We start from the raw sequence: 24,474 nt of genomic DNA on the forward strand, positions 1-24,474 counted from the left end.
TCGACATTCCTGCCCACTCTCAAGATAAGTCACCAGCCCTTGACCTGTAACAGGAAGGCTTGTGATCCTTGGCTGCTAAAGGCCAAGGCCGTGAGACAGACGATGACTCTCTGTTTCTTGATTTCCCTTCCTGCGGAGAAGGCCTCTGCGCACATGGCTTCCTGGAACTGGAGGAGAGTAGCCGAGAATAAGAAGCGGAAAGGAGCCCGAATGTGAGTAGTTTATCTGATGATGCAGACTTGCTTAGTATCTGTGTCCTTCTCCATTAAAAAATCAAAAGGAACAGGTAATGAGGGTAGACATTTTTAAGTAGGCTTTGAAGAATAGGATTCTGGACTTGCTCTTCCTCTCCTTCAAAACTATATTGAAAGCCAGCCAAAAATTAGCTTCTTTCATTTTTTTTTTCCTGTGCTGTTTACTCTGTTTTGGGTTCAGGTGTCTTCTCTCTTGCCTTTTTTGTTATAATCATTTATTTGTTAGGGACCAGTTCTATGGCAGACTCAACTTCTCCTGGAATTCCCTGACTCTTGGCTTCACAGAAAACCTACTCATACTTCTCAAGGCCAGAAGATTTTCATGTCCCTTTGAAAGAGAAAGAGAGAGAAAGAGTTATTTCTCCATGTTTTCAAGGGTTCAGGCTGTCTCGGGTGGTGGGGAGGGGATTCTCCTAGGGTAATTTGCAGTCACTAGTGTTGGAGAATCAGCATATGCCTTTCTTCATTCCAGAGTTCATCCATCAGTTTCCAAAAAGGAAGATGGTGTTTACTACTGAAGTTTGGCTTTCCTGGCGCCAAAAGCCCAACAAAGCAATTGTCGGGAATTAGGAAGGTAAGGACCAGCTCCTCCCAGCTGAAATCTGAGGCATAAGGCAAGTCTTATTTCCATTGCTTACCCTCTGTTAAACATCATCTCTCCTTTCCCAGGCCTACTGTGGGCCCCCCTGGTGCTCTCATTCCCTGTACATATCACTCCCACAAGGCATTGCTCCTACCGAACTGTTAGAGGCACATTCTTTCATATGTATATAATATGCTATGTGCCAGCCTGTGATAGAAGCTGAGGATCTAAAGAGGAGTAAGAGACAACATTCATATGGAGACAGACACTCCCAGACTAGTAGAAGAGAAAGACACACACACAGAGTAATTATAAATGCTATAATAAAGTAATACAAAAGGTTCAGCAGTTTTGGGTTTTGTTTGGGCTGAATTAAGATAAAAAGACCCAATGAACAAATTACCCCTAAGGTGTTAATTGATGGTTACTTAAGAATTATGCTTTCAAGAGTTAGGGGCATTATCCATGCTTGTTATCTTGAATTCACCACGATGTTTGATTTCATGGTTATCCAGCATTTCTGGGAATAATTACAATATAGAAATGTTCTTGTCAGAAACTCAATATCAAGACTATTAATTAATAAAAACACTGCTGCTGAGAAACCAAGAAACTTGTAAGTAGACTGTGTGTCTGCTGAGAATTTCTGTGCGACTCCAGTTTGCCGAACCCTCATTACCTCGCGAACACTGACTGCTGACTCCTTTTCCCGAGTGCAGATTGAGTGCCTTCGTGTCCAGTTTCCATGTTCGATCCTTGAACCTGTTTCCGGGACTCTTCAAAATTGTTTTCTCTCCTCCATAGCCACATGAGTCTTCTTTCAGAAAAAGGCAACATTATCTTGTGGTTCAGGGAGTTTATTTCATAGATGCTATTTAGATCAGATTGCATTTCTCTAATATGAAAATTAATACCAGATTCTTAGCAAAGATGATGTTTCTCTTCTGTTTTTTTTCTATTTAACTAACATATTGTAGCCAGACTATACGCCAACCCTTATACCAAGTGCCTTTCCATAGAATATTTCATGTACTTTTCCCCTTCATTCTGTGAAGTAAATTTTAGTATCCTCATTTTTTCATCTTGGAAAAGAGACTTACAAGGATGAAGGCTCTTGCCTGAAGTTCACAGATCAAAAGTGAGAGAGGTGGAACAGGAACCCTGGTTGGTAGATTCCTGGTCCAGGGTACTCTCAGCTATGCCATGGCATTCCCTACACTTTGTGCTAATATTTGAGTTTCCCTGGAAACATTATGGGCAGACCTACAGCTTAATTTCCTGTGTGATGGCCTATTTCCAGCACTGGGTGACAGCACTGCCACCTCCTGTTAAGTCATCAGTTAGGACTGTGCATGGGGAAGAGGTTTGTTGAAAGAATTCAAGGCTTGCTCGCTCTGTCTTGCTTTATTTGAAAATGACTTCTCTCTCGTAGTTGGCTTTCAAGTAGCACATTGGACTTATAACTTCTTGAGCACAGAGATGCTCTCCTGAGGACATGTTCTTTATTTTAATTGAAGTCTTCATCATTGGCTGACTTCCAAGTGGTCTACCAGATGTCTTTTTTTTTGCTATAGCTGAAGTAGATTATGATGTTCCAGGTCATTTTTCCAATTTGCTGTACTTTGCTGGCAGTCAGATTTCCTTAGCAAACCACACTTGAGAGGCCAAAATCATGGAACAGGCAGCAATAAGCAAGTCTTCACAATATGTTTCCTTAGATACTCACAGAAAAATCACACACACACACACACACACACACACACACACATACACACACAAACTCCTCCATCTTCTATTTCAGTGGTTAGGTCTGAATTTTCCAAATTTTCACTTCTATGTGACTTTCTCAGGATGTGCAGCCCCCAAAATGAATCCTCAGGGGACTAACTAATTGTCAGACTGGGACCTTACGAAATTTCCTTTCTTAGAAATTTTTCATTTTCTTCTCTGAAGGTTGAAGAACAATACCCACCACTTTTCTCTATGCTTTTCTTCAGTCCTATCCTTTATGTCCTGAGATGGTTTGTTGAAATGAATATCCGTGGGTGCATAGGAACAGGACAGTGCCTTAAATTTCATTCTATTTTTGGAAGCACACATACAGTTAATTCTTACTCATGACTGTATCTATAACATCTAAAACAGTGTCTGCTCCTTAGTAGTAGGTAAACAAATATTTATTGAACCAACTAACTCATAGCCCAACATCAACTGGTTGGCTAAGGCAATTTGGGGAATTTAGTCATTTCTTATTTTTACACTGACTTTCAGAGTCAATGTGACCTTTACCCCTAACTTAAGTGGCACATGATGAGAGGTTTCATTTTACTTTCTGGTTCCATAGAGGAGCAAACTAATTAAACATATAATAAAACAGATGGCCATTTGGGCTTTATCAGAACCTAGGAGGGTCCCGGTGCCTCCTGGGACTTGTCCTTTGAATGAGGACTGGAAATCTCCATCTCTTAGCCAAGTTTTGTTAGCCTTAGGTGACAGTGTTAACACAGTGTTAGGATGCCTTTTCAAAAAAATGCAAACAAAACCAAAAAGAAGAAAAACAATCAAATTAAACCCCCACGGCCCACTGGCTGACAAGCAGCAGATTGTTGTGTTGAGGAAGGGGCTAGAACAGGGGGTGGTGGCAGTTTCCGAACAAACTGTATTGTGTGAACAATTTTATTTAGTGTGAAAAAAAAAAAGAAAGTCCCTCATATGGATGATTTATTTGGAAGTTCTGAGCAGATTAACTTTTGATAAGAGTCAGAACTAAAAACTTTATTGGGTATGCTACGTACACTCCAAAGACCAACAAGAGAATTTAAGTTAGATGTGATTAGTATGAAGAAAGTTACATTTATTGTACTCTTATGTATAATTGATCACATGAAAGGCCTTTTGTAACTATAAAAGAGACAGCCCATTAAATTGTTTTACCCTGAGGATTATACAAATTTGCGGATATCGGATTGGATCACCAGCCTATTGGTTTCATAGTAATGTAAATCATTAAGGTGCTTATTTCTATTCATATATCTGTCTTGCTATTTATTATTAGCCAAATAGCTCCTCCCAGTTTTAGCTTTATTTTCAAACAACTGAACCAATCATTCTGCCTCTCTACCACCAGCAAATGATCAAACTAGTTGCTAGTAGCCCCACAGGTCACCTTTGAGGGATCTCGGAAGAAAATTTTTGGCAAGAACATAATTATGTTATTTAGTCATGGACAGAGAGTACATAGAGAAAGTCAGAGGCCATCTTATCTCTTGGTTTGAGTAGAGAGACCGCAACGTCTGGCATTGCTTCATGCAAATTACTTGAGCTCATTTCCAGACCTTCCACTATTCAGATAAGAATGCACTCGGAGAATTAAACGTTAAGTTATGAATATTACCTGGCACATATGGGACGAGCAAATTGGCTCCTATGCTCATGCTAGAGAAGGTTATTGAGGTTGATTGTCATTCCTTATTTATTTCAGATGGCTCACAGAAAAACATGACCTCAAACTCCTCCTATAGCTGATTCAGGAGCATCCAGTTGACATTACAGCCTATATGAAGGAATGAGGCTGATCCAATTTATCATTGTCTGTTCCCTTGATTAACAGTTTTCATTTGGAGAAATATACCTGCCAGATCTCAGTCATTAGAAATGGAAGTAGTAGAAATCAGATGTTTGTGCTGACATGTAGAACTTCTCCAGCATCCCATATACATTTTCTAAGGCTAGCTAATGACTACCCAGCCTAGTGTTTTCCAGGCACTACAGAAACTTTTGAGATTAAGGATACCTCCAGAATCTACTGTACCCTTTGTCCCCAAAGCCATCCATGCCCTATGCTCATTTTTTTACTTTGTATCAGATCAATTTCACTTGAATTTTAACTGGAGAGGTCAAAAGGTGTGTGTGTATCTATAAATCTAGGGTTCTGTCAGCCAAATGCAATTTGGTTGAGAGAGAGAGGAATGGAGGGAGGGAGGGAGAGAGGTGGTGCTAAATAAATGGTATTCAGTTTAAAATGAAGTCTCTCAATTAGTATTTAACATTTTTTAAAATAATCAAAATAGTAAAGCTAGAAAAAAGTTAATGAGTCTATGGAGAAAGTGACTTCTAAAGATCATTTTGTGCTTGGGATGGTAATTGCTTTATGATATTTTTATGTCATTACAACATGAAATTAGGAGGGCAAAATGTTTCCAGAGTGTTTCTTTGGATACCCTGTTAGGAAGCTATTAAAAGGCAAGATTATGCTGGCAAAACGATTGCAGTGTGTGCCTTTGGGTACCTGCTTAGCAAAATGTCATGAATTGAGGCAACAATGCAAAATGATTCCAGTGTGTGTCTCTGAGTAGGCACCTGTTCCAGCGCTGGTATGCTCCGATTGCAGTGGGAGATAAAACTTGAAAGCAAAAAAGTAGTGGGGTGGAGAAGAAATAGGTGGAGATTTGTCTCAATTACAATGTCAAAATGAAATGTGACAATCATAGGCATTAATGCTAAACTTCAAAACCCCTGAATCCAACACTGTTGAGCAATGATGTGCACGAGGTGCTGAGACTATCTACTTCTTCTCAGTATGACAGCAATGAAGTCCTTTATTGAAGGACCAAAACAGTTTTATGTAAGAAGTTGCAGAACAATATGATTTACGGTAAGGAGGAAGTTCAATTTACAGCTGGAATTCTAAAACTGCATGAAAACAAGAAAGAACTCTTTTCTTCAGAAAATTGAAAAGGTAATATTCAAGAACAAATATTGAAATACTCTTCTGCTATTGCACCCAGAAATTAGAAGTGATAATCTATAAAAGGCTCTGCCTTTAAAAAAAATCTCTGAAACATATTTAAGAAGCACACCCAGGCACACACCAATATTCCAAGTCGCTCTTGCAATCTCTCTCCTTCTTTTCCCCAGATGTTGTCTCCTGCTGTGTGATCTTCACATCCAAAGAGGCACTAAGACATAGAACAACATCTGGGATGCTCCATTAGAGGAGTTAGTGCTCAGAGAAAAAGAAGGTTAAAATAACTTATGTTTCTCTCTGTCAGTCCATAAAAGCGTGCTTACTTTTCAGATGTTTGCCAGTAGGTCAGTGTTTTGGAAAATTTAACATATTTAAAAGTCTCCTGGTGCTTATCTTTCATGCTCCTTCAGTGGGTTCATTTGAACTCCAGGTTATGTTTTATTTTGTATGTGTTGTTTGTGTATTTTTATGTGCAGCTATGTATGTGAGTGCTTCTGTGTACATGTGCTACACTGGCTTCAAAACTATGGCAGCTAAGAATTTCTGGGTGCAATAGCAGAAGAGTATGTCAATAGTATAGTCAGGATAGCTGTTGTGGTAAGAAAATGTGTAACCCAATTAGCCTGTACTCAGAAATAAAGAACTAAGAAATTGGTTGAGATTAATATCTCCCATCACAAACACAGTGGGAAAGTTGGTTCGCATAGGCCCCTGACAGCAGAGTGCCAATGGAACCATTAGGCACCATGCCCACCCTCTCTTCTCATGATACAACACACATTTTCCCTAAACCCTCTCTTCTGTCACAGTTATGTGAAGAAGTATAGAATCTGCATCATGAAACAATGGAGAGACGACCTGGGGGCACATTTCCTTGACAGGGGGCTCATGGACTTTTTATATCAAAGACCTTGGGGACAAGGAGACCCACATATATTTTCTTACTCTCCAGTGTCCCTGTTTTTACCCACTTCTGTTCTGTAAAACCAAATATTAGCTGAACATTAACCAGAACAAAGAAAGAGAAGGAGCCCTATTCAATTTTGATTCAATTACATAATTTAGTGTATCTCTTAATTTTATACCTCTTGGTAGCTGCTTGGAGATTCACTTCTATTTAGAGAAAAAGGCTCTTGTCAGAATACATTTATGGGATTTCTTCTGACTGCATAAACCCCTTTAACTTTGCTCAATGACACTATAGAAACTCTCAGTCAAGTTGGAATTTCAGTTATTTGCTATTTATATACTTTATAAGCTCCTCAGAGAAAGTGGTGCTGAAAGTGCTCAGTATTATTATTAAGGTTATTATATGCATATGCACTGACAGTTTTGAAGAGTAAATATTTGTGCTAATCATATCAGTGTCATCCACTGTGCTAATTATATCAATATCAACATGTTGATATTGATATAATTAATTAGCACAAAGCTTTATGCTTCAAAAATACATGGCAGTGCCTCTGGTTCATTTGCCTAGAGGGGAGCGTGTGTAAGTACAGCTCTACAATGTGATACTTAGGCTGTTCTATGCAACCAGCTTTCATAGCTGCCGCCTACTATAGGAGGCCTTAGACAAGTCAATTGTTTCTTCCAGGGTTTCCTGGGGATTGGATGCTAAGATGAAAGCATCGGAGTAGCTTTCTCCCAGCATTCTACTTGGTGATCAACCGCGTATTCAAGCACAAAGCTGCTTCTGATTAACCCTGAAGACCCCAGTGGAAAGGCAGGTAGGATAAATTCAAGTATTAAGACTGAGAGAGAAAGTAATTATCTGGAATTAACTGTTGCTATTAAACAACATTCAGTGTGGCACATTTTAAACAAAAAAACTACTCAGCAATAAAAATCAGAGAGGGCAGGGTAAAAAAAGGAGTATGAGTCATAAACCACCAGAGCAGGCTGTTAACTTGAGACCACTCATTATTAATTTGAGACTATTGGTAATTGTATTACTGATAGTGACCTTACAACAACAGTTTACATGTATTGTTTTTACTCTGTATCATTTCGTTTCATGTACACAACTCTAGGAGGCACAATTATTATCCTTGTTTCATGGATGAGGAAACTAAGAAAGTGCATAGTCTGGCCCAGTCACACCACTGGAGAGTGGCAGAGCCTAGACTGGCACCAGCTCTTTGCCCACCAATCTCTGCAGTCTTCCCAATGGATGTGCAACAAGTCACCCAGGAAAAGGTGGTCCAGGAGCACTTGAGAAGTGGCTCCTTGCCCTTTTTTATGAGGACAGGAAAGAGAGAGTGCTTTGAAGCATACTTCTCTCCAAGACTACTTTGGGGCTGTCTAGAAAGAAGCATAAATCTCAACCACTTCTTGCCCAGAAAGTTAGCAAAAGTAAGGCTTAAGTACAACCTAGTCTATTTTTTTCTGGATTCATAAGCCAATAAAAGGAAAGCAGTTTTTCAAAACAGATGTCAGGAGATAATGAAAATACCAAACCTCCATATTTTTATTAGCCAGGTCCTGATGATAGACCAATTTAGGACAATACATTTTTAGAATCAGATCTTTGGGTTACACTAGTCCTGATACAAACGGGAAAAAAGTGAAACCTCTAATTTGGTGGCAGGCCAAGGCTGGCTCTTCCAGAAAGAGCAGAGAAAAAAGTCCAGTGCCTCAGACCCCCCTTTCATGTTCTTTCCACCGCGCCACATGCCCCCCGCCTGCCCTGCTCTGCAGGGCGGGCCCCGTGGATTTCAGTCTCCCCCAGAGAGATGAGTAAACCTCAGGAATGCCTTATGTTCTTAAATCCAATCATGAAAAGAAATTCAGAATTGTATTTAAAAGTAGAATCACGACTTCTGCCATCTATTCATCTATTTGGCCATCATTTTCTCAGTCTTTGAAGGGTCTAGTCATTATCTTAGAAACCTCCTTAAGCAAAAAAAAGAAATAATTATGATTCCATGTAAACAAGTCTCCACTTTTGCTCGTGATTTACTTTTTGCTTTGAAATTTTTTGCATATTGCCAATGCTCATTCCAGCTGACTTTGGTAAGAGTCCGAGAGAGGACCCCAGAGACAGCGGAAACACAGAGACAGCCCCCAAGGAGGAGCAGTCCACGCCAGTACTGCTCATTCACACCCTCTTTCATTGTTTCCCCAGGCCAATAGTAAAGACCTGGGCTTGATGCCTTTCCTTGTAGGTGACGTCCTCTCCCTAGAAATTTAATGACTCCTGCCTCAGGGTGACACGATTCCTTTCTTCTCACGTGGCCAGTCTCAGAGTGGCTTCAGTTTCTCCACTCGGAGCTTCACACTTGACATCTCACGTCTGGCATGTCCTCCTTCCCACCCTGGCCACCTGTTCCTGCCTGGCCTTCCTTCCCCTCCCTGTCCAGGACTGACAGTAATGGACAATTCTGTTGGTCCTGCCTGTACCAGTCCACCTCCTTCCATCCCCTGCTTGCTTTTCTTCATTTCACCACAGGTGTCTCTGTATTCAGAGGACACCACCTTCCACAAGGCGCTCGTAAGTATCAGAACACATCGAATAGGTGGTTTTGCTTTTTTCCCCACCGAGTGAACGGAGCTCGTGGCCACCATCAGAGCCAGCACTTCAAAGAGCTTTTCATCTTCCAAGAACTCCTGAAGCAGATGAGGCCCCAAAGGTGGGCTTGGATAAGAGGCTCTTCTGGTCGGGTGGCTTAATGCACTGATTAAGCTCCATGTACTTTGTTTCAGGAGACGGGCACAGAGAGCTTTATCACTTCCTTTGATTCACTTCGACCCATTTCTTCCCTTCTCTTTTCTTCAAAAGCTCTAGTCCACGACATACTTTTGTAGGGGGGATGCTTCAAAGAAGGATATTCTTCTGGTGGAAATGATCCGTTTCATGCCTTTGACTCCTGCCAGGTCTTAAGTGAGCCCCACAGAGAAGCCCCTCAGAGCCTTCAGTGACCCAACATTTGCCTTTTCTTTCCATGTGTTTCTTGTCACAGAAATTCTCCAGAATAAATCCAGTCCCTCCTCTACCCTGTTTCTGTGGAAACCCTCACTGATACCCTCCCTCCATCCAGTCATCCTTATTCCAGGCCTCCTTCTCCTTCCTGCAGCTGGTCCTGGTCTTCTGCTTGGGATCTTGGATTAGAAAATAATGCCCTTTAGAAAGCGAATCCCAAATATCCTACGACCTTCGGTGACGGCACAGCCAGGCCGCCTCTCCAGCATCTCTCGCCGTTGGGCTCTAAACATCCTGCTCCCTTCCTCACGACCTCCCTCCCTTTCTTTCCTCTTTCTCTTTCTTTTCCGTCTTCCTTGCATTCCTTCCTCTCTGTTTCCCTGCCCCCCTCTATTTCTTCCTTCCTCCTTCCCTTCAGAAAGTGGGGCTCCCAAAGGTTAGTAACCTTTCTACAGTCAGAAAATGGTCAGACCAGGATTTAAATGCAGAACCGAGAGACTCAAAGGCCTTTCTTTTTCCAGTTTTGAAAGACACTAACTCACTGACTTTGATAAGGCTTGAATCTTTGATATACACTTGAATATTTTATATATTCCTGGAACAAAATCACACCACCTGCCTAGGTTCCATTTCCTGCCATGTAAAGACGGGGTTAGTCTTGAGCTCAGGGGGTCTTCCAGTTTAAATGGAACCTGTAGGCCTCAGAATTAGAATGTGAGCCTCAGACTGGATGTTCTTAGTACAAGGATAATAATTACCTCTTACTTCAGGGATGATAAATTAAAGAATGCACGTAAGGCCCAGAATGGTTTTCTTACACATAATAAGAACGTAGTAAAAGGTGGTTACCATACATATATTCTGAAACTATTCAGGCTAAGCCCTGTGCTAGGTCCTCAAACCTCCAGTTCTGCATTTAGACCAGCAGGCTGAGAAAAGGTTGTACATAGCTTCATTTATATTCTAATAAGTAATACATCTCAACCCCTGTAAATATTCCTAAGAGATGCCTTTCAGCATAAGTAACTGAAGGCACAGGGGATATTTTGGGGCTAGAATCTTCCCATGCCTTACAAATAATGCTTATAGGCAGTTACCAAAGGGACCCTGCTCATAATATCCTTTCCTGGAAAAACATCCAAGGTTGGACTATTTCCACAAATAGGACCAGGAAAATTCCCATGGTACTGAAGCACTTGTTTCCAGGGGGTTAGTGGGTCAACTACTGCTCCCTTTTCCCAGTGGAAAAGTGCAAGTTATCCCACAGGCCACAGGGCTAAAGAGAACCGATGTGGTGTGTGGGAAAGAGCACAGGACCGGGTGGGGAGGCTGGGTGCTCCTCCCAGCTCTGCCCCCGGCTCTGTGAGATCCTGGGAAAACCACTTCACCTGCCGGGTTAGATGAGCCATTCGCAGTCTCATGCCCTAGAAGCACCTGGAGAATTTTAAAAAAGGAATAACAATTTCCAGGCCTGCCTCAGAGTTTCTAACTCAGTTGCACTAGAGTAGGGCCCAGGCATCAGTGTTTTTAGAATGCTTGCCAGGTGATTCAAATATGCACCAGAGCTGAAACCGATTAGTAAGACTATGATTCCGTAACCTAGATCAATCTAAATCTGTTATTCTGTAACTATCCACGGATTTGAAAACTAAATTGGAGCCAAGATATTGGGTTGTAATTAAATGTTCTTTTGTATAATCCACTGGCCCACTTTTTTCTTTGGTGGAGAATTAGCACTGATTCGTCCATGTGATAAATCATTCTTGTGAGCCTACTATGTACAAGGTGCTTGGAGATGTCACCAAACAGCATGATTCATGCAGGCTCAGTTGCTTAGAAGAACTAAAGTTCCCCATTACCCAATTCACTTTATCCTCTGGGAAATGGTCAGAAGCTCAGAGTACTTTTCCATCTGGAAAAACCACTGGGGAGAAGGCTTTTGCTGCTATAGCAGACAAAGGCATTTGGCAGACCTCCCTCTCTTTGCTGATAACTGCCCAGGGAGTGGGTGAGAATCATCTCCCTTTGCACCCCTAGATTTATCCTTTATGCTCCAGGTCCCCCTCACAGATCCAGAAGGTAATGGGAGCCATAATCAGAGAGCTGGGCAAAGTAAAGCAAAGCTAGAAATTGGCCCTCATCTTCGGTGTTGACTTAGAAAGACGGCAAAACACTCTGAGGTACTCAGAAGATTTGTATCTGAATCAGATGTAAATTTTCCATTTTTCAAAAATGTTTAATCTAGTTCCTCATAAACCCAAATACCCATTCATAGTCCACTTCTTTCCAGAAGAGAATTGAGGTAAAGGATCACACTTTGACTAGACACCAAAGCAGATCTCCTTGGGGGTAGAGGCCAGGTTGATGAGCCAGTCTTTGTAACATTTCTAGATCACCCACTTGTTTCCATCTGTCAAATGTCCATGTCCTTTTCTAGTCTCTGTGTATGTTGCTAGTTTTCCCTTCAGGAGCTCTCTCAAACAACCGGCTCCCCTGAGAATCTTTGAATATGGTGGTGAGAAAGCTATTGTATTATTGGAACCAGTCACAGAACATAGGCTCAATGAGGGGAGAGATGTCCTCAGAAAACCCCCTAGTCCTTGTTCCCCAGGATAAGCAGGCCCTCCTTGCAAGTCAACTTTCAATGATAGTAAGAAGTTTCAAACATTCTCACAGTAAAACAAACACAGATATACTATTAAGATGCAGAAATCACATAAGTTATTGAGACAGACAAATTCCGATACTTGAAGCTCACGTCTTGTTTATTACTGCCATACCTCCAAACCCCTACTCAAGTGCCCATCCGCTCTGCTGTGCCATGAGGGGTCCTCTGGTGGAGAAGTGTGGAGAGCACTGGGAAAGCCTAATGGGCTCTCCTTGCAGTTGGGGAATCTGAAATCTAGAGAAACTTTGTGTCTTGCCTAAACACGCATGGCAAAGCTGAGATCAGAATGTGCCTTCTGTTGCATATCCCAGAGCTCTTCCAGCCTATAAAGGAATGTCACAAAGGAAAGCCGAAGGGAAAAAGTACTTTTAATTGTGAACGTGAATAAGAGCTCTGGAATTCTGTCAAGAACTGTAAATTTGCACTCAGCTCTGTGGCCTTGAGAATGTCACTGGCCCTCAAAGCCTCAGTTCTGGGGTCCAGGGAGGATGGGGATGGCCTCAAAGGTCCCTTCCGGATCATCACTCCTGCATCACGCTTTTCTATGTTTGATGGCCCTCCGTGATATTAAACTCCTCAAAGTGATCAGTCCTCTCCTGATTTGCACAGTGAGGTCAGTACTGCCTTCATCTGCCCATTGCTGGCAGTTTGTGGGACCAACTTTTGGGCTTGCATGGGTCTTACTTCACTAACTGGATTCCTCTCTGCCTGAGGGCAAGACCCATGGCTTTTACTCTTTTAAAATAATAGTAATGAATACTGGTTTCATGAATAACTTCTTGACTTTGCTGACCTTCCAGGGGGAAAACAAAGAGGACCCCACAGGAGTACCACTTTATCAGTTCAATCAGTAACAGAATTATTTCAATTCTGGCATACCTAAACCACTTCTGCTTCTGAATGATGGCTGAAAGTTATTTGGGGACATTTTTCTGGATAATGGATGAAATAGTGAAAACTTGACGCATTTTAGATAAAGCCTACTTTCTAAAAGACAAGCTAATTTTAGGAAAACATTTCCCCAACTATATTCCATGTATTGTCAAATTCCCAAGTAATGTCTAATCTTATTATACTTCTTTTTAGCCTAGGAAAAGAAAGGGCCATCCTTACCCATAAGTAAATAAACGATGCATTTTCATTGAGTTTTTCTAAAGTCCCAGGAAAATTCTTTTGAAAAAGACTCATAACAATCAATAAAGACAAAGCACTTCTTCAGTTGAAAATCTGATCCAAATCTTGTTACTGTATTTTCCCACTGCCGTCGTTCTGTCCTAGGGAAATACTTCCCGTGGCACTCGGTTGCTTTTTGTTCCCATCCCTCTTAGTGGATCAGGAATAAAATTATTCATCTATTTGGCACGTTCTTTGTACAAAAGTTTGAAGGGAGTGGGGACTCGCTGAGTACAGAAATGTTTCACTTTGCATTTCTGCTCTTTTACCTTAAGGACAAGGATGTGGAGGGCTGGATAGGAAGCAACAACTTTAAGGGAGGGGAGAAGTCATCTCATGTGCTTTGGGACCCTCCTCTCTCAACCCTAGATCTTGAGCCCATTGTATTCAGTGATGTGTGTGATGTGCCCAAACCTCTACTCTTGGCCCAGTCGGTCCTGAGCTGGTCTCACCTTCATCTGAATCTAAGAAAGACTCTCATGGTTTCCTGATACTCTGTCCTCTGGGACCCTCAAGCTCCCGTGTCCTGACACCCTGTCCTCCAACTGTGGGAGCTCCCCACCCAGCCCCTCCGCTCTGCAGGTGTGCAGAGATCTTCCTCATTCCTTACCTGCTGGGAACAAGCTTGGCATTCAGGAAAGAAATTACCCCCGTCCTGTGAGGACAGGTTTTGGAAGATAAGGCTGAGCACGTCGGCTCACTGCATGAATCATGTTTGGTGACATCTCCAAGCACCTTGCACATAGTAGGCTCACAAGAATGATTCATCACATGCACGAATCAGTGCTAATTCTCCACCAAAGAAAAAAGCAGGCCAGTGGATCATACAAAAGAACATTCCATTACAACCCAATGTCTTGGCTCCAGTTTAGTTTTCAATGTGATGGAAACTCACAGATACTGACTTTTAATTCCAAGATCTGGTGTGATAGAAGGAGCTACTGGGGAAATCAGTTTAATTTACCCATTTTAACCAAATCTAATTAGCCAAATGTAATTAACCCACTTGCTGAGTTTAATGAAACCCTCGTTAACTTGAGTCAGAAGGTGGATGAAAAGGGGGTCCTTTTAGGCTCAGATCCTAATAGGCTCCTTACCTCCGGGGGCCGTGTTCCTGACAGGGCCCGAGGTTGGTGCTTTGAACCTTTTCTTGGCAAGGGAGTTGAGGGGCATTCTGAACAAGGAGATGTAGTCAGCACTCTAGTCTCTCCTAAAGTTGCTCAAAGACTGAATTTGTTATTTAGACTAAAACTCAGGGGATTCTAGGAATCAAGGACATAGTCCATTAAAATTGCAGCAGGGCACCCCAGTGCCAAACAGAAATGACGTGGGGCCCACCCACACTGTCCAGTAGCTGGCCTGCCGCTCCATTTATCAGACGACTCCTCAGTCAACAGCATTTTTGAGGCTGCCGTGAAGCCCAGAGTGGCTCTCCTCCTGCCCGGATGTCCGGTGACCGGGTGTCGCTGTCAGAAAACTCCCCTTCATCCGGCATTGGCTGAGAGCCCCATCAGCTGATGCAGCTCAGAGGGTTTGAATGCCTCCAAAGCCGGTGCCCTTTCTTCCTTTGCGATGATGCTTCCCTAGCGGTTCTTCCTTAGTGGTTATAAAATGAGGATTCCCCCTGAGGCAGACACAGGTCCTCAGGGAGACGTGGTCAATCCCCCAAGCGGGCACTTGAGGACTAATGGGCCAGAAGGAGCTGAAGGTCTCTGGGCCTGTCCGTGTGGCTCCCAGGCAGCCCTTTGAAAGTGTATCCCTACATGCCTTTCATCTTGTCATTTGCAGGGTTGTTGATATAGAATGAGAATCTGTCTACACACAGGGCTACTTCCAAATGTCACCTTAGCTAAGGCTTCACACAATGGCTCAGCAAGAGGCTGACTAACAGCTCTCCTGCTGCCAGCCATGATCTGCCCAACCTCAGAAGACACTGCTCCTGCAGCCGCTGTGTGGGCCAAGCCAAAGGGCACGTTTTCTGCAACGCCAACTGGAAGTGAACATCTTATAAATAATCCATACTCACCATCACTGACTTGCATATACACTCAGTGAGCCAAATGCAGCAGTCTGCATTCTGAGTGGCTCAGGAGGAAGGCCTGCGGCCTGTGAGCCGTTCAGTGTCCACACAGACAAAGGGACGCTGTGGGTGCTGGGACAGTGTTCTCCTTGCCTCCTTCCATTATACTTCCTGCTCTGGATCCGTTTTGTGACAACAAAATATGTAGAATTCAGGTATACACATCCTGGAAAAAGTGACCAGGATGAGTAAAAAGAACTTGACCGTTGGAGTTTTGGGGGGCCAAAGCAGGTCTGAGTAATTGGAACCAATTTATTGAGTGAAAATTTCTGAAGCTGTATTTGATGTGGGTGTTTGGCATTTTCAGGAGAAGGCTGTAATTACGATGCTTGGAAAAATAATTGGTGGTTTGGAGCCACATGGATGCACAGTGCCCCCGGAGTGAGATGCCTTGTCTGAGAGTGATAGCAAATGTGGCGATTCTTAGGACCCATTCCCCAAATTCCTTTTATACGTATTATGTCTCTTGCATCTGTTCTTTGGAAACCACAAGAGCTTAGCATAGTTCTGCAGTGCTGTTCAGGGAGCCGAGCGGGGGACTTGGAGCTGGATTTTCCATATTCATGCCCTCAAATAGACCCTCAGAGGTCCCCTGTGGGAGGGAAAAAGAAACTCGAGCCCAGTACAATAACATACGCTTCGGGGTCTCCACGCTTCTCAAATCTATTTTTAAAAGCATGCTGTAGTAAATTATATATAACATATAGTACATCATGAATGTATGTGCACAAAATGATGAAATGGAATCCCTTCAGGTTGTGAAAGTCACTCAGTTCCTTCCTTCATCCCAGTTTCTATCAAAGGGGAGCCACACAGCCTTGCCTTGAGATTATGGTCCTCTGGTCACCACCACTTGTCCCCCCGTGGGCTTTTTTTCGCAAAGCCATAGCACAGACCATCACTGGGCACCACATTAGTGTAACAGATGCCTTGCCTGCATTCCTCAGCATTGAGAAGCCTCGGGAAAGCACGCTGGTCAGCCCACTCCACTTCACCATCATCCTCATGAAACCAGGTCTGATTTCTCCACTCCCAGTCTTAAGGGTGAGGAATGTGTGGGACAGTTTGAAATTTAATTTCCCAAAGTCACACTGGAGTTTGTAGTAAAGCAGAAAAATACAGCACAAAACAATATTTAATGCCTGACTGCCCAGCACACCATAGGAAGGAAAGAGGATACCTCTCCAGGCCACAGGACTATTGCATCTCCCCGAAGGGCTGGCAGTTTCCCCAGAGGAACTTCCTTTTGAATGGGGCTACCACCTCTACATGAGCCTTTGGTTACTGGAGGGCAGCTCCATTGGATGGAGTTAGAGTTCCTTTCATTCAGTCCTCCCTGGTCGGTCTTCCACAGCCACCCCCAACCTCTGTGTCTCATCCAGGCCATAGGAGCAGAAACAGGAAGTGAGGGGAGGTTTTCATCCTTGGACATTTGCAGGACACTGACTGAGGAGGCTGTGGAAAACTGAAGCCTATAAGAACTAGCTGGTCAGTTGGGAAAGAGTCTTTAAAACCCTCAGTACCTGGAAACCCCCTACACAGTGTCCAGACTGAAAAGTCAGCTTGTAGAAATGTTGGAGAGGAAGAGGCTGCTCTGTCTCCTCTTGTACAAATTGCTTCCAAGAAGATGAAGAGAAGGGCTACAATGTGGGGAAAAGCTGCAGGGCAGAGGATCAGGCTGCCACAAAGCTTGCAGAACCCCAGTGCAGTGGGGCAGCGTCTTCCCCAGCTGGAACAGCCAGAAACCACAAAGGTTACGCTTAACTAGCCAGGAGACATGGAAATAAATAAGCAAACCAAGCAGGCTGTATTCCTGGACTCTATAAGGCTATGGATATTTATTTGCTAGCCTCTAGACAACAAAATACCACAAGGCAAGATCATGAAGTAAAAGAAAACGTATGTAGGTTGAAACCAAATGAAACACTCTGGGCTAAGTTCCAGAGTATATTTGTAAATTCTTCATTTTGGGGGGGAGTTGGGGCTAAATTTCATTAACTAAAATCTTTTAAAGCATCATTTATATTCAGCATTTGGAAATGAAGAATTTGCCATTTAATGACAAATCTGCGTTTCATCGTAAAGATGCAACATGATGTCCTTGGCTTGGTTATTCTCCTGAGAAGTAGGCCCTTGTTTGTGCAGTGTATTTAGAAGAGAGTAGTGACTATAGCAAATTTCTTCCAGGGACAAGGGCATGGATGCTTATGAACATTTGAAACTGGAGCCATGAACAATATAGCTTCTATTCCAAGTGGTCTGAAACTCACTTAACAAAACTCTTGAAATCATTTCATTACTGTCTTGTTTCCAATCATAATTCTAAAGACAGGACAAGTCGTAAATATAAGAAATATTTTAGAATGACTGAAAAAATATTAAGATTTTGATACTGTGTATCCAATATGTCAGAAGCGCTGTGTTGGAGCAGTGATGTCAAAATCAAGTTTAAGTGCTTAAATAATGGGCATTGAGAATGATTCAGGTATCGTTACATGCCCTGTAATGCTTCAAAATATAACATCTTTAAAACTACATAGTAAAATAATATTTATAGCTACCTTTTATAGTGCCTTTCTTCAGAATGCAAGTGAAAGAAGTTTGGTTACTGTAAAGAATCACTAAATCAGACTAACATGGTGGAGACTGAGAAACACCTCAGGCACAGGTGTGGTCATAACATAATTATAATCAGCTGCTTTCATAATAACTCTTCTTGAGGCCACTGGTCTTGGGTAAGGCATTTGTACCCATGAAGAAAACTTCAGGGACATGGCCCTTCTACAAGTGTTCCTTCCATTAGCACCCAGATGCCATGAGAAGGAGGGGGGAACTGGAACAATTATCTGTGGTTGGAACAATTATCTGGATATTTCACATGGAATATAAAAGTATAACAGCTCCTGAGGCAGACGGCGTGCAGTGTCGGAACACTAGGTATTATTTAAAGGAAACAAGCATTCCATTGCTCTCGATGGTACCAAACAATGAAGATTTCACACTCAGCGATGCCATCCGTGGGGCTCTCTGAAGCACTGGACAGATGAATACTCTTTAGATCAAGTAATCTGCCTGGTGTTGTTTATAGAGACAGAGAGTCTAGCGATCATGGGTCATTACCGTGCTCCTCTGAGACCCACCGTTGGAGGGAGAAGTGTGCAGTATGCTGCGATACGACTCGAAGAGAGTATCATCATGCCTAAGATAACTTGGAATTGCCAGCCTTCTGGGCTGTTATGGGGGACATTCGAAGGAATCGACGAACATTTCCAGGAGATTACAGATATCACAGGGGAGGTTGTTCGTTTGTACTGTGCACACAGACTGACTTTAGACACCTGCAAAAATCAGAATCATTGCAAAAGAAGGAGAAGAAAACGATGAAAGAAAGTCCGGCTGCCGACTGCACTCTGAATCATAGCACCCTCCCTTCCTTGCCTCTGTGCCGTTCTCCAGGTTGTCTCACTGATGGGGTGTCCCAGTTCCATCCAGTTCGTACTGGACTGCCCTATTTGCTGAAGAACTCAGTGATTAGCTGCAAGGGACTTATCTGTGTGCTGAAGGAAAAGCAGGCTGAGAGGCAAAGAGCATGGCAGAGGGGATCAGCTTTGCTTTCGTCTCCAGAAACTGTTGTCACATCTTAGTAGGGCAGATCCTGTCCTTAATTCTTCCCTTGATGATCTGTCCCCTACCCCTTGGCACTGGGGATTAATGCTCCTCACTTTTGCTAATTCTTGGGAGGGAGGCATTTATCAGGACAAAGCAGGGTCCTGTGCTCCCACAGGCTTGCATGGGTGGTCTCCGTGTTTTCTCGCTCCCTTCTCTGAAAACAGGACTTCTGGAGAGCGTGGGCAGAAGAGACAGGAGCCTGCAAGTGTGGGCTGTGACAGCCGGGAAGCTAGTGTGTGTTACCACGGAATCCACCAAGGGGAAAAACTTTGAAACATTTTTAAAATGCAGGTGCACAAATTACTCATGCCAGGAGCGGCAGTGGCACTTTGTAATAAAATCTTATGTTTATTTTCCACTGTTGAATACACATACCTTAGTGTTCCCAGAGAGAGAAGCCTGCAATGCTATCCAATGAACAGTTTGCAGATGGATTAAATACATGTACCAATGAAATAAAATGTGCAGATTTGGGGCTTTTTGCCTCCCACCTTTGCTCTGGGCTCAGAGCTCCCCAATGATGACACGGGAGGTTTGTGTAAAGATCTGAAGTTGAGAAGGATTAGTTTAAAGAGTCAGATGGAAAAGGACACAAATGAAAATACTTCTGCACGAGCCTGAAAAACCAAAACTTAGCAGCAAGTGATTCCAGCTTCGGAGCCTATGACAAATGCTGGCAAATGAAGGAAGCACCCAGCGGTTTCATGGCGGGTAGGGCAACAGTCAAGGAAGAGCTGAGTGGGGTTCATCACTCAATAGGACGTCCTGGCCCTTGAGGAAGATCTGAGGGGGGGCAAGCATGGGATATGTGTAAAAGTCTTTGTTGCTAATATTTTTTCTGAGGCATGTAGTTTGCAGAGGCAAATCTTCAAGTTGCCATTTCCAGGAAACTCATTCATTTTAGCCAAAATTTATTTCAAGTCTAACAGTTGAATAGTGGTATTATGGTTGCTATGTAGGGAGGGCAAAATATACAAGACAGGGTGCCAGCACCCACTGCACTAATCACCTAGAGAAGTTTGCACACCATCTTATGCATGGCAGAATTGTGGGAGATATTCAGACAATAAGCTCCAGAGAGGGAAGGGACTGGCACCTCCAGCCAAGGTGGCCAGAGGAGATTACGCAGGCAGCACAGGCCAGGCTCCAGGCTGTATGTGAGATGCATGAACCATCGCTTAGGGAGAGGAGAGGAGAGTTGGGTTTGAGAAGGACAAGATCTCTGCAATTGCTGTCCAGGATTAGTTCTAGGAGGAGAGAAGATGAGAGCCTAGAAATAGGCAGGGTGTGCTGCTTGGCTGGCCTGCACATACCCATGACTTCCAGGACCTCTCCATCCCACAGACCACCTTTCAGACCCTGGGGCTTCTCTCCCTTGCCAGGTTCAGCCTGCTTTCCCTGCAAGTCCCTCAGATGGCTACTCAAACTGATAATGAAAAGTCCAGAAGACATGTTGACTAAACACCATTGTGTACAACACACAGACGTGCACATGCTCACACACACCCGAGTCCAACACTGGCCATACCTCCACCCCCTCCACCATGACTGGGGCTGGGCTGCCAAGGGAGCTGACCTCCTGGAGAAGACAGGATAGCAGATTCCAGCCTGCAGGGCAGGGAGTTAGCATTCTGGCCTGCCTATTATTCGCAGGAGGAAGGGAAACGAGGGCACACGATCTCTCTTTGTGTCAGAAATCCTGACAAAGATGCACAGTGGTCTGCTTGCCCCCCTGCCTGTTGACAGCATTTGCATCTGTCACAAAGGGGAGCCCCATCTTCTGTCTAACGGCAGCTTCCAATCTGTTTTGATTCTCCAGTCCCTCCTCAGGGGCAGGGTGGAGGGGGCACCAAGCATCATCTTGGGGTGTTCCATGGAAGATGGAGCCATGCAGAGAAGGGGAAGCTCTCACCATTGCCTCACTGCGTACTCAGGACAAAGGAGAACAGGGGCCAAGACGGATCCAAGAACGATTCTCCACCTGCTCTGCACACAGTCCCAGCCTGCTCTAAATCAAGCAATTGGCATGTGCAGATTGATCAGCAGCGGCGTGTGGCACACACAACAGACGGATCAACTGTGGCATCTGTACAGCTGGGCAAACCTGGCACGTAGGTGCGTCAGCCGGTGCTCAGGAGCTAGCAATCCATCAGCAGCCATCTTGTTGTGCTTGCTCATTTAAGCAACCACAAATGCAAGAGAGGGAGAGGGAGAGGGAGAGGATATTTCCACCCCCCTCTCTCCCGCCCATCTGTCCTGAGGTTTCGAATCTTCTTTCCCACTCCAAGCACTCTGGGCCATATTAGATTCTATTTTTGTGCCCCCTCTTCAACTGGAATGAGGTTTGCTTTGGCATCTGAGCTACCACCTGCTGTATGCTCTTTAGTTCCTGTTTACTGTAAAGCTTGCTTTGGGTCTTGGGTATCTTCACAGCTCATTCTGTGGAAGAGAAAGGAGCATTTCGGTCTTGAGGTAACTCCCGGTAGGTCGCCAGCTTCCTCCAGATGGAACACTGCCCTGCCCTAGCCTCCGTGAACATCAGCTGCCTCCAGTGTTAGCATTTCTCTCTGTCTAACAGGCAACAGTCCTGAGAACAACTGTCTTGGAGGAGGAAGGAAGAGACTAGGCTGAACACTGCCATCAGGGAAGGGAGCCATTTGTAAGGTCCTTCTGACATGTTCAGTTGCAAACTCAATATGCTGATTGTTGTGGAGCTTCAAGCAGGTGAAAACATGAGATGAAAGGAAATGAAGTGACTGCTGACAGACTGCAGAACATGACTTAATCAGCAGCTGAAATCAATGTGTCGAAGTCTGCCTGCCCCCAGCAAAAATCAATGGAGGAGAAAGGACCACTGGCTTATATTCCCTCTATGTTTGCATCTGCCCCAAGACCACCCCAAGCACTTCCTATCATATGTATGCCTTGCCCCAAATGACAATTTAGGCTGTGACTTAGCTGACTCCTGAAAATTTCCTGGAAATCTAGCCTCCGACAATGAAGTAATAATGACAGGCCAACTGTTGCAATGAGCAACCTCAAATCTCAAAGGATTAACACAATGAAAGTTTATTTCTCCCACACAAAGACCAACAGGGATAATCCTCTTCTGGCAGTTTTCCTGGGTGGCCCTCTTCCAAGCCATGACACAGGATCCAGGCTTCTCCCACTTTGAGGTGCTTCCGACATGCATCCAGGGCCTGGAAGGCAGAAGGGAAGATTGGGAAGGCACACTGAGTCTTTGACCTCCTTGGCCTGGAAGTGACATTTACTACTTCTGCTCACACTCCATCAGTTTGCATTTATAATTTAGCCCCACGGAGATGTGAGGATTCAGGGAAATGTAAGGTATCTTTGGAATTCAGATAGTCGGCTTTGCCACATTCCCATCAAATAACACCCACTTGTCCTGACAAGTAAACTCAGAATCCTAGGACCACCAGTGGGAAATGTTTCTATATTCCTACCTACTCTGGCCTCCTCTTTATTGCTTCAGAAACTCAACCTTCGTTTCCACTGTCTTGGCCCAGTGCAGCCTGCTCCCCATCTCTTCCCTTTTCTGCATAGCCCTGATTTCCTTCATCTTTGTGCTGTCTGGTTGGTCTCTGGAGCTCCTCCAGTTCCTGTGCATTCAGTGTTGCTTCCTGTCCTTCAGGTGAATCACTTGCCTTAGTTGTTACCAAACTTCTTTCCATTGTGTCCAATTTCCTGTTGTAATTTGACAAAATTCCTGAGTTTAGCACTGTAAGCAATATTAAAGTTATTATTTTTTATTTATCCTGGCCTTTCAGGGCCCCAGGAGGGTTCCTGATAAGCCATATGAAAGCTCAGGTGATCAAATAGCAGATGTGCTACCTGGGACACACAGTGTATGACTGTGCCCATCTCAGAGCCCACCCATGACCTTCTTCGGCAGCTGTTAACTGAATGTAAAGATGCTGAGATGCCAAGGAATTCTTATCAAAGAAATAAGTCATTGCATTCCTCTGGGAGACTCTCCAGCCTTCCAACCTATTCAACAAACTGTCTTCAGACTCCTACTTTCCATGACCATTTTCTTTACAAGTTACCTAAAATGGAATCGCAATGTCACCCCCTATGTAAGAACCTGTGTGGTGCTGAAGGCACCACTCTCTGATGTTTAGGGGCCTCCACAAACTAAAAATGCCCTGCTCCTGAATTATTCAGTCATCCTTGGAAGGGAAGTTTGCTGCCAGCTACGATGTGCACTGTTGCAGGTGCTGAGGAAATGGAAGTGGATGAACATGGTTTTGACCTCAAAGAGGTCATTGTCTTGTACAGGAGAGAGATAGAAATGAAGACAATTTGTTCTAATATGGTGTGAGCCCTATTCTTTTACTTTGTTTAAGATACCAGGTTGGTGCAAACTGAAAAATTGCTCAGCTCTGTTCAGGAGGGAAAGAAATTGGAGAGATCTTTGCTTTAAGGAAATTATAATGCTTGGGCTGGGTCTTGGAAATGAGACAGGATTTTCTTTATAAATAAGATGGTGAAATGGAAAGAACAATCAAGTCTATAAGAATAGTTTCTGTAAAGAAACAGAGACATAAGTTAATAAGCTTACAGAGTATATATGGATGCAGGTGGGGAGAGGGTGGGAAATTACAAAATTAATTTTAGGTAGAATGATGTAGAATCCCCATAGCTCTGGCTTAGGACCTAACAAGGCTTGAAGAGGAGGAGGAAGGAGGAGAAGCTGCTCCTCTGAGTAGATCTTGCTGTGAAGAGGTCGCCCGTGGGCTCTGCTCTCCAGGCTGTCCTCGGGGGTCAGGCCTCTGCTCTCTGCCCACACATCAGCAGCTTTCACTCCAGAAACCCCTTCCTCCTCTGCACCTCTGCAAACAACTCTTGCCCACATCCCAAACCTTGCCGGCTCTTTCTCAGGCACTCCATTCCACTCTGCAAACGGCGTGACCACGACCCCGCGTGACGGCGCTGCACCCAAAACCCCAGGTCATGGACAGTGGCCCCATGCCATTTGCCCCTTACTCATCTCTAGCAGTTTCATTTAAGAAGCTTTCCTTCAGCTCATTCTGAAGATTCTTCCACGGAGTGAGGTGAGTTATCTTCTTTGCTGTGTCTCCCTCTCCACTCAGCAGAGATCTGGCCGCATAGAAATTGTAAAATATATACTTATTGATTAGTTCAAAGGGAACATTTGTAAGGTCATCCTGTGCTCACTTAGACTAGAATTACCTTCCATGGTTATTAGAATGCAGATATTGGGGGCTCCACCCAAGATCTGCTAAGTCAGCTGTCTGGAGGACGTAATCGGAATATGCAGTAAGTGCTCTAAGTGGCTTTTATGAATGTGGAAATTTGAGGACCAGCGCCCTAGAGCCAGGGTGACAAGCTTT

The 24,474-nt window shown here is 43.8% G+C and overlaps 1 long non-coding RNA gene across 2 annotated transcripts; it reads left to right on the plus strand.

Annotated features, from left to right (window-relative positions):
- On the plus strand, positions 1–24,208 carry LOC118920998 (uncharacterized). Of its 2 annotated transcripts, none has more exons than XR_005028154.2 (3): positions 1–212; positions 727–828; positions 24,002–24,208. It is a non-coding gene; the product is annotated as an uncharacterized LOC118920998 (long non-coding RNA). The 2 variants fall into 2 exon arrangements; XR_005028156.2 differs by lacking the exon at positions 24,002–24,208 and adding an exon at positions 7,182–7,305.
- The last annotated feature ends 266 nt before the right edge of the window (positions 24,209–24,474 follow it).

Source organism: Manis pentadactyla, chromosome 6 (assembly GCF_030020395.1).
Source record: "Manis pentadactyla isolate mManPen7 chromosome 6, mManPen7.hap1, whole genome shotgun sequence".
NCBI classification, from domain to species: Eukaryota; Metazoa; Chordata; class Mammalia; order Pholidota; family Manidae; genus Manis; species Manis pentadactyla.